Source organism: Bubalus bubalis, chromosome 15 (genome assembly GCF_019923935.1).
Source record: "Bubalus bubalis isolate 160015118507 breed Murrah chromosome 15, NDDB_SH_1, whole genome shotgun sequence".
NCBI lineage: Eukaryota > Metazoa > Chordata > Mammalia > Artiodactyla > Bovidae > Bubalus > Bubalus bubalis.
The window spans coordinates 40,956,202-40,965,327 of NC_059171.1; the positions used below are offsets into that span (position 1 = coordinate 40,956,202).

General features: G+C 35.7%; 1 non-coding gene across 1 annotated transcript; it reads left to right on the forward strand.

Moving 5' to 3' along the window:
* The first annotated feature begins 7,992 nt into the window (after positions 1 to 7,992).
* On the forward strand, positions 7,993 to 8,097 carry LOC112579262. Its single transcript, XR_003103761.1, has one exon. It is a non-coding gene; the product is annotated as a U6 spliceosomal RNA (small nuclear RNA).
* The last annotated feature ends 1,029 nt before the right edge of the window (positions 8,098 to 9,126 follow it).

Here is a 9,126-nt window from a genome sequence, read left to right on the forward strand (position 1 = left end):
CTCTTCCTGCCAGTGCAGCATGCTGCTGGGAAGTTTGCTATATGGAAGGATCAGTTTTCAAGCACAGAAAGAATTTGTTTGCTTGTACACCTGTGCTCTAAAGGAAGTTTTCCTATTGCTCCTGCCAGTTGGATGACTTGCTGAATTCTTTAGCATATATAAAAATGCAAAGTGCCTGAAATGGGAATGAAATGATAACATGATTAGAATTCTCTCCTGGGGTCAGATGAGACAGATGGTTGCAGTAGGAGGATTTTCCTAGGTACAGCTTCCCTTGTCTAAGTTTGTTTCCTATTTGTTTCCCTTTCTGTGGAAACAATGCACATATTAAATATCATACAGGACACAAAGCACATTTTAAATAAAGAGGTGACAGGCTGAGACATGAATGTTAAAACTCCCATTGACTTAGTCTCAGGCACAAGCATTGGTAAAGGTCATTGATGTTGGGACCCCACATCTCTCCTGCAACCTCCTGCATTCAGGAAATCTCATTGAAAACAAATCATGTATGTATGTAGATGCAATCCCCAAACCAACTGAATTTGCTTTTTTCACTCATTCAAATAAAATAAGACTATATCATCATTTGTTTAAATTCTTTAAATGTCTTCTTACAAAGCTTAGAGCATATGTTCGTTTTGGGGTTTGGCCTCTGCCTGTCCCTCTGAATTCACTTCTCACCATTGTCCCATCTTATTCTGCTTTAACCACTTGGATTCCATGATAATAAGGAAGTTGATGGGGTCTAGAAAGAAGAATGAAAAAATGTTGGCTTTTAGGGTAAGAACCGCACTCCCTCCATCATAATGAGAAAAAGATATAGAGAGACAGATAGCAGAAAAACTAGGGAATTCTTCTTTAATGATGTATTTTTATGAGAGATACAAGGTATTAAGAAAAATTTTAGAAAGAAATTCAGATTTCACATTTTCTTGTAAAATGACCTGTGGAAATTAGTGCCATTCTATGCATCTAGATAAGGAAATGATGGTAACTAGAAACTAGTATGGCTTCACAAAGAGTAACAATTTGGGGCAAACTTTCTTTCTGGACAGTGTTATTAGATGAGAAGATTAGGGTATAGTGATAGCCTTTGACAAGGCTTCTTGTGATGAAAACCTTAATGCTATGATTATACATTTGACAGATTGGAAGCAATAAAAATGATTTTTCCCATAGCTGCCAACCATTAAGCAACCTGGAAAGAGGGATTTGGTTGTGTGTTACAGGGATTTATCCTCCTCTACTTTTTTTTTTTTTTTTTTACAATGTATGAATAATTTGGATGAAAAATTCAAGACAATTTTATCAAACTGGTGGGTAACTTGAAACGGGAATGGAGAATGGATAGTTTGCATGCAAATTTCTTTTTTTAAATCATGGCAAGAACAAGCATGTGCTAGATTCTTGAAGTCTTTAATATGTTGTGTTTCCTTTTCTTTGAAACACTTTGAAGATTGAAATGAAATCCATGATTTTAATAAGACTAGGTTTGGGATGGGGCTGAATAATAATTCTGAATGACAGAGTGCATTGAAATGCATGACTGAGATTGCATGGTATGACCTGTTCATTCTAAAGGAGATCAGTCCTGGGTGTTCTTTGGAAGGAATGATGCTAAAGCTGAAACTCCAACACTTTGGCCACCTCATGCGAAGAACTGACTCATTGGAAAGGACTCTGATGCTGGGAGGGATTGAGGGCAGGAGGAGAAGGGGACAACAGAGGATGAGATGGCTGGATGGCATCACTGACTCGATGGACATGAGTTTGAGTGAACTCCAGGAGTTGGTGATGGACAGGGAGGCCTGGTGTGCTGCAGTCCATGGGGTTGCAAAGAGTTGGACACGACTGAGAGCACAGGGTAATGGCATCTCTCTAGTTCTAAACATGTTTGAAGGAAGGAAGAGATGGTTAAACATGTTTGAAGGAAGGAAGAGATGGTCATCATTACTTCCGTTCTACCTGAGAAGAAGGTTTCCTTGTCTCTGTCCCTCTTTTTATCCTGATTGTTTTTTTTTTAATTTTATTTATTTATTTTTATTTTATTTTTGGCTGTGCTGAGTCTTTGTTGTCACACATGGGCTTTCTGTAGTTGCGATGGTCTTGGGCTGCTCTTTTGTTGCAATGCATGGGCTTCTTACTGTGGTGGCTTCTCTTGTTGCAGAAAACAGGCTTTAGGGCATGTGGGCTCACTTGTTGTGGCACATGGGCTTAGTTGACCCATGGCATGTGGAATCTTCCCAAAGCAGAGATCAAACCCGTGTTCCCCTCAATGGTAGGTGGACTCTTAACCTCTGAACTGCTAGGCAAATCCCCTGATTGCTTTTGGATTCATATTTCTAATCACTTCCTGATTCTCTCTTCTAATTTAATTCTATCCTGAAAGCCAGAAACAGCCAACATACGTACCAGATTTTCTCCACTTTTTAGATTATTTTTTCTCCTAATAGGTTATAACTTCTTGGCCAGAAAGAACGTGACATATTTGGTCTAAACATGAAAAAGTTGAGCTCATTTGCCACAAACAGACACTTGTAATTAAGTAATATATAAATGTGGAGTTTATGACTGTATTCGATTCAAAATGGAAGTTTCTATAAATGAACCTTATGCTGAGATGTTTGCGAGTCAGGTTCACCGCAAGAGGTAATATAGGAAACTTCTAAAGCCTCTGAATATTTTTGGTACATATGTTAATGTTTTAACTGTGCTTTTAACTGCTACCTATCTTTGACTTAAGAAGAACCAGAAGATGGGTATTTTGTTTATTTTAATATGTCAGATGACTAGTTTCTAGAAACCAACTGATGTTTACTTAGCTACTTCCTCAGATCAAGGACTTTACTCTTTCTTGTTCATCTAACATAATGCTTAAACATGCTGAATTATAATCTGTGAAGAAAAAAACAGGGGCATTGTAGATTGTTCAAGGAAGAGTGAGACTTCATTTTAAGATGCATTTTATGGGAATGTGAGACCGCTCTCAATTACCATGGTTGAATGAATTAAATAGAATCTCAAAAACTGCAGAATTATTTGCTGAGAATTACAGAATTTGAGATGAAATTTTGGAGAATCTGATGGCTGTCAGTATGTCTTCTTGTCTGTTTTCCTTCTAAATTGTATTAATAGAATATAATTAAAAATTCCCTTCACATATTTTCAAATTTTACTCGTTAGAATTGTTATGGAATTAACATATGTTTCTCATAATGTATGGATTTGAGCAACTTTCCACATAGTATACTAAATTTTAGTAGAGACACAAAGTATATATACAAACTGGAAATGTACATCAGCATGTGATGGGTAAACAAATTATGGTATATAAGTATAATGGAATACTATTTGTCAATGAAAAGGACTAATAAATGCAATGACATGGGTGAAACGAAACAAAAATAGCTGAGTGAAAGAAGCCAGACATAGAAGTGTAAACACGGTATGATTTCATTTATATGAGTGTCTAGAACATGATCTTGATTATGCTGATGGTTATACAGTGTCAAAATATATGTAACTGTATATTCAAAATTGGTGCAGTTTATTCTGTATAAATTATGCCTTGGTAAAGTTGATTTAAAAAACAAAATCCACAAAACAAAAAAAACAACCTTATGTATATGGATTTCTGATCATGCGGTCCACCATGAAAATGTGTAACATCTCTTTTTAAATCATCAATAAAAAAATTGTTAATTTGTTGAAAATAATTCCTTCTTAAGTACAAAAAGTGTTTGTGGCCTGCAGTTCTACCAGAGTTTAAAGTGGAGGTTACCTTGGAGAAATGTGAAGAGATAGCTAATCAAGCATCTTTCAGATCTGCATAAGGTACTTTCAAGGCCTGTGTTTTGTGTTGTGTTTGAGAATTTCTTGGGGAGAGACCTTCTGTTGTCAGGAAAATTCAAGATAAGCCAGGGGGGTGGGAGCATCTTTTATTTAAGAGGTCTGAGGGTAATAGAACTACCCCACATGAGCCAAGGGCAGGAGTGTGTTAATTGCCATGGGAAATAATTTAGAAGGATGAATGTAATAGGTCAAGTGGTCGAAATCAGTAGATAGGGTAGGTTTGTGGGACTCACAATGGAGCCTTGCCACATAATCTACAGTAGAGCCTGTAAATGTTTACAGCAGAGTTGGTGGCTTGACCCTGGGGTAACCCAGAGTAGAAAAGAAGTTAGAAAGGTGCAGGAATTGGACTACCAATGCCCAGTCCCCGGAAATTAGCTGACATTTTGCAAGGCTGAACAATGTCTGTATGCTTCCTACGTAAATCTGTAGAACTCACTTGGCTTTCTGGGTTACACATTTATACAATCTTAATTTTACAAAATAAATGTAAAATTAAAAAACTTATCTCAGTGCAACAATTTTAAAAAGGCTAATCATGTCAGAGTTGAAAAAGGGGAATAAAATGTTAAGGGCTGGCTTTCATTTGGGTGAAATCCACAGACTCCAAAAGTCTGTTGACTATTTTATTGTGGCTTGTGGGTAAATTCCATAATATCAAATGTGTGTGTCAATACATATTCTGAAGACAAAATCTGTTTGTGTGGGATGTTGTTTTGGAATAATCTGTTATGTTACACTGTCACTTGAGGTGGAGAAAAAATTGAGAATAAATTTAAGTAAACATTTCAAGTATAACTGTTAAAACTTTGTTTTATAAATGTTATATGCACTATTGTAAAGTTTTAAAATGAATACCTTTTGCTCTTTCACTATAATTCCATTTAGAGCTCTCTACTGCTAAATTTTTAAATACTTCTTTTCTTCATTCTAGAGGATAAATGAGACCAGTACAGGGGGGCAGAACAAAGAAAATCAGTTTTCTTGTAAGCAAAGATATTTTTTATACTACTTCATTAAATATAATCATTGCCATCCTAGCAAATATAAAATTAGAGGCAAAGAAAAAGATAATTTTGTTTTTTCCCTCAACTTAGTGTTTGTCCAAATATTGTAGAACTATATATTTTTTTCCCTGAATGGGTAAATAACTTTTATTAGCCTATAGTAATTGGCCTACTTGTTTGTTTTTGTTTTTAATATATAGATTAGCATGTGCATATTGCTGAATGGCTTTTGGAGCAATCTTTCAGATCTTTCAGTTGAGATCCATTGGTGGGTCAGAAATCAGTTCAGAAAACCTGCAGTAAGCATTTTTAAAAATGAAATAATAAAAATACCTAGAAACCAAAAGCATTAGCCATATGTGCATGTGGTGTGTGTATGTGTGTGTGTGTGTGTGTGTGTTGTGGGGTGAAACAGCAAAAATATTTCTTAAATAGTTTGTAAAAACTATTTTAGAGAATTACCTAAAATGTGATAGCTGAAATAATTGAGCAACCTTCCTATGATGAAAGAGATAGTAAATGATAATTGAACTGAACACTCAGATTAACAAATTTGGTTACAGCAGGACCAAACAGGAAAATTGGATCCAAGATGGTTCTCCTATATTTTTTCTGGAGTCATTGGAAACCTCTTTTATTCCATAAATAGCTTAACCTAAAACACTAGATTCATATATTTTCAGAACATTTCAGAAATATAAATATCATCAAACCTCTGTGGGTTATATTTTGATGAAACATAAATATTTCAATACGCTGTTTTTCTTAGTTTTATACTTTGTATGGACAGGATTCATCAGAAAACATCTCTAATATCTCTTTTACAGATGGGTTTCCTGAACCAACCAAATCTAAAATGTATTCCATAAATATGTCACAATATTTTCTTTTTATAACACTTATCATTACCCTGAATTAGCTTGTATAATAAAAATATTTGTTTTCTTACTCATTTTCCTACCTAAAACCCAATCTAATAAAAACTAGTTTCCTAACTAAAACTCAATCTAAAACCCACCCATCCATCTTTCCACAATGTAAACTCCACAAAGGAAAGTCTTTGCCTCTCTTGTTCACTGCTTGCCTCAGAAAAGTGTCTGACACAAAGTCATTCTTCAATGAATACTTATTGGCTGTGGGTTAGTTGCTCAGTTGTCTCTGACTCTTGGCAACCCCATAGTGGGTAGCCCATCAGGCTCCTCCATCCAAGGGATTTTCCAGGCAAGAATACTGGAGTGGATTTCTGCTTCCTTCTCCAGAGGATCTTCCTGACCCAGGGATCGAACCCAGGTATCCTGCATTGCAGGCAAACTCTTTTCCATATGAGCCATGAGGGAAACCTATTGACTGAGTTACCAGTAAAACACTTATTGATTACATGACTGATTTAAGAAATGATGACAAAAGCTGCTTATTGCTTTATAAAAACTTTCTAAGAGTGGAAATCAGAACTTCTATAGCAATATACCATTCATAATGTTTTTGAAGGGCCTGCTTTGTCTTCGTAGACTTCATATTTTCTTTATGAGTAGGAGTGTTTGGATTCTAATCCTTGACTAACTTAGGGAATAATCAGGAAAAAAAACAAAAAACTTATTACCAACTCCAACCAGCAATCACATTTAAAACTGGAATCAACAATTTTTAAGAAGCAATGTAAATACAATTTGTAACTAAGGTGGCTATGTTACTATATCACTCTGTGTCCATCTGCTATTTAGGGGTCAATATGAGCCCATTGTGCATTAAAATCTGTAAAATATACTCCCAAGAATTCTTTTTTTCAGGCAGCAAATTAAGAGGAGTGGATGATAACTATCTCTATTATAGGCTGGGAAACTAATATATCCGCCTGAGTGCACTTATTTGAATGGAAAATAGGTGGATATAATGTATACTGAAAAGAAATATGATAAAGCCTTTACGTTAACAGGCAGCTGACCCTATGTTGAGGGTTAAGTATTTAATACTTCAAAACTAATATTATTGGGGATAAATTTTGCCTCTAAGTGGTAATTAAATTTAGTCCTCAAAAATTTGGAGAGGTAAGACATTTAAATTAATAGATGAGTTTTTCGCAAAACTGTAGCACTGAGACCACATTTGTTTTGTACCTACCCTATTTAAAATATTACTGCGATGAGAAAACCATTATTTGAAATACAGTATTTGGCAGATAGATACTGCAATATATATGTTACATCTCTCTAACATACCATTCAATCCTAAAGGAAATCACATCTGAATAATCATTAGAAGGACTGATACTGAAGCTGAAGCTCCAATACTTTGGCCACCTGATGGGAAGAGCTGACTCATTGGAAAAGATCCTGATGCTGGGAATGATTGAGGGGAGGAGGAGAAGGGGATGACAAAGGATGAGATGGTTGGATGGCATAACCGATTCAATGGACTTGAGATGGAGAAGGCTCTGGGAGTTAGTGACGGACAGGAAGTCCTGAAGTGCTGCAGTCCATGGCGTCGCAAAACGTTGGACATGACTGAGTGACTGAACTGAGCTGAACACATGCTAGCAAAGTAATGCCCAAAATTCTTGCCCACAGTAGTAGTAGTAGTTTATAATAGTCATCTGAACTAAATTTGCCCATTCCAGTCCATTTTAGTTCACTGATTCTTAAAACGTCAATGTTCACTCTTGCTATCTCCTGTTTGATTACTTCCAATTTGCCTCGATTCATGGACCTAAAATTTCCAGGTTCCTATGCAGTCTTGTTCTTTACAGCATTGGACTTCTAAAACTAGGTACAATTAATAACTTTCAAGTTGAAATTCAGTTTATTTATATACATCCTCCACCAAGTTCTCATCAAGTACTTTGTTTGTTATGTTAGAGCAGATGTAGCAAATAGCAAAGAGGAAGTATGTCAAATCAAACAGTTTATTATTTGACCTTGTGGATAATCCAGAGAAGCATGTACAGTGTTTAAATTCTGAAGCTTAAGATAAATATTTCAGAAAGACTCTCTACTTTGTTGATCGGTAAAACGCACCACAGAATATCATTTCCTCACTATTTAGTTCGATGTAAAGAAATACGGAACTTTTTGAAAAGAATTGCTTGTCTGGTAAAGATGGAAGGTCTACTGAAATAGGCATTAAAAAATAGATTGTGCTAGCTTTGGCAGCACATATACTAAAATTGGAATGATGCAGAGAAGATTAACATGGCCCTGTACAAGATGACATGTGCATTTGTGAAGGATTCCATATTTTTGGTATATTTGTAGGTTGTTAAGAGAATTGATCTTTCTCATCACAATAAAATATTTTTTTTCATTTTTTGTAATGATGAGATTATGGATCTATATAAGATGATGTTAAACTTGTAGTACTCATATCATGATATATGTAAGTCAAATCATTATGCTATACACTTTAGACTTATACAGTGCTGTACATCCAGTGCATCTCAATGAAACTGGAAAAAAATAGATTATGCCATTAAAGCATGAAATTGAAAGGTAATAATAAGAATAGCAACAAAATAAGGTTAGTTTATTTTTTTGCATCCTGAGTTAGTTTCAGTTTCTGAATCAGGTTCTTTCTCACAAAAACCTTAGGAAGCACTGGGTTAGCCAAAAATTTTGTTCAGGTTTGGTCCACCGGCTAAGTTTGAAAGTGTTGGTAAGTAAGAAAGAATACTTCTGATAAATGCAGTGTCTTACTTTGTGAAAACATGAAAACATTTAAACAGTTTTTATTTTATTAAAAATAAAACTTCTATTAAAACATAATTAAAAAAATTAAGAGCACTGCTTTGGTGTTTTAATTCCATTGTGTCAATTTTGATTTCCCTCAAACAGTAGAGATTGAAGTCTTCAAAGTGATCCCACAAGGGCATCTGTGCTAAACTGCCATTTCCAAAAGATCACAACTGATGCTCACAAGTTATTCTCACAAGTATCATATACAACAAATATAAGCTTTGCAATATGCAATTTGAGGAAGATTAGTGAAGCCAAGGAGCCACAACAGTCGCACTCAGGATGGTAGTGTTAGTTGCTCAGTCGTGTCCAACTCTTTGCGACCCCACGGACTGGACTGTAACCCACCGGGTTCCTCTGTCCATGGAATTCTCCGAGCAAGAATACTGGAGTGGATTGCCATTCCCTTCTCCAGGGCATCTTCCTGACCCAGGGATCAAACCCAGGTCTTCTTCACTGCAGGCAGACTCTTTACCATGTAAGCCACCAGGGAACCCCATATATTCACAGGAATACCACTCAAATATCCATGCCTTCCA